This window comes from Lucilia cuprina, chromosome 2 (assembly GCF_022045245.1).
Source record: "Lucilia cuprina isolate Lc7/37 chromosome 2, ASM2204524v1, whole genome shotgun sequence".
Lineage (NCBI taxonomy): Eukaryota > Metazoa > Arthropoda > Insecta > Diptera > Calliphoridae > Lucilia > Lucilia cuprina.
The window spans coordinates 38177587-38180052 of NC_060950.1; positions in this window are offsets into that span (position 1 = coordinate 38177587).

The window sequence follows — 2466 nt, forward strand, 5'->3', positions numbered from 1 at the left end:
CTAATTACATAAATATGTATTTACATAAACTTGAGGTTATTATACATAATATTAAAGACTCAATGAAATACCTGTCATCATTGAAATTTTTAAATTAAGGATTTCCAATCTTCATTAACTATTTTCTGATCAAAAGAGCTTTAATGATCGAATTTTACTTAAGAAAAATTGTACAATTTGAAGTCGTTTTATATTTATTTCTTTATACCATTCCGTTTCTAACACATCAAAAATTTGTCATAGACCCACAAAAGTATATATTTATTTCTAAGGCGATCTATTAAATTCAAAAACGATCTAGCCATGTCTGTCCGTCCGTATGTTTGTTGAAAGCACGATAGATTCCGAACGGAAAGAGCTTAAGGTAAGCGATGAAATTCGACATAAAAAGTCTTATATGAACCAAATTTTCGCTTTGACTCTAACCCTCCAAAAATTTACTTTAACGCCCATTTGTTATTAGTATGTTTCTTCCTCCTCTACCGAATTTTATGAGAATCGGCCAATAATTAACACTACCCCAGGAATGGGGGGAGTAATGATTACACAAAGTAATTCATTACATGTAATGTGAAATTGGGCAATTACTAGGGATGGGGGTAATGATTACACAAAGTAATTCATTACATTTTACATGTAATGTGTAATTGGGCAATTACCTATTACAATTACTTATAATTGTAATTAAAATTTTTCCAATTACAATTACTTTAATGTGAAATTGGCCAATAACCAATTAAAATTACTTGTAATTGTAATTAAAGTTTGGCGAATTACGATTACTTGTAATTGTAATTTAGGTATCGTTTATTACAAATTACATATAATTATAACGAAAAAAAATCACAATTTCAGGTAATTATAAATCTTTCAATTACAATTGCAAGTAAATGTAATTGCATAAATTTAATTACATATAAACGTAATTTGCAAAATTTCAATTACAATTAAAAGTAATTGTAATTGAAAATGGAATCATAAAGTTTATTGGAGAGCATTTTATTTACTGCATGGTATATAAGATTCGGCATAGTCGAATATAACACCCTTGTTTTTTACAGTTTGCAATGACAAACTATAAACATCAGTAAAAATGTTTAAAAATTTAAAACACATTTTTATTAAATTTAAACAAGGTTATAATATGATTTAGTTACTTATATAATAATAAGATGTAGGTAATGATACAATTTTGCCTAAAAAATGTCCATCAAACAGAATGAAATTTAAGATACTTTAAGCAAATAAACATGATACTTATCGCCAAACACAACAGCTAATAAGCCTCCAACAAACAAAATGTATAACAATTTCAAAATGTGTTGATTTAGTTACACTAAAAATTAAATTTAGATTTCCATCCCTCTCATTACAGGCTTATCAAGCTCATGGTTGACAAAAGAATCCCAAGTGAAAGAAAACTTGTCTGTCTGCTGCCTGTGCTTATATTTATAATGTTGTATGCAATTAATCATAATCATTTCAACAAGTGTATTTCAATAAGACTAAATGTTACAAAAATCTATACATTCCTTTAAGTTCACACACATGGCGATAGGTACAACATCGAATATACATATATACTTACATATATTTTCTTTTAATATTTCGTGTACGTCAACGTCTAATGTCAGTCAGTTAATTTAAAAGTTTTATTTCCAGTTTGTATGACACACTTCTGCAATCAATACATGAATCGTAATGTTATCGCAAGTATGAGAACTTTAGAAACAAAGCAAAAAGTACGCCTGAAGCATTGAAGTTTTAAAAAAAGAATTGACCTTTCAAAAGGAGCAGAAACAACAAAAACACCCAAACCAGAGTTATTGCAAACTCTGCTACTTTGTAATCAAAGGGAATACGGAATGAATTCATGTTTTTTAAGTGCAAACAAATTTATATAAATTAGCAAATAAATAATATTTTACATCATAAAATAAAACACAATAAAATTAACAATTTATTGTACCGAACACATACTGAAAACACTTTTGAGGATATTTGCATGAGTAAGTACTTCCTTATGGCAAACAACAAATGAGAAAAACAATCAAATTTAATATGTTTTGATAATTTATTCACAATTTACATATCTGTACACTTGTTGCAGAAATAAAAGGAACATAGATGGGCACTTTGCAGTACCAGTAAAAATGCAGTAAAAATAGAATTTTACTGATTACTGAAAAAATTTTCAGTATTCAGTGAAGTTTTACTGATTACTGAAAAAAATCAGTATTCAGTAAATTTTTACTGAATACTGAAAAAAAATCAGTAAGCAGTAATTTTTACTGATTAATGAAAAAAAAATCAGTATTCAGTAAATTTTTACTAAATACTGAAAAAATCAGTATCAATATATATTGAAATCCATTAAGCATTACCGGTAAGATGTTATTAGTAGAAATATTTAACTAAAGCCGTAACCCACTGGGTTTGAACCGAAGACCTCACGATTGCTGGTCG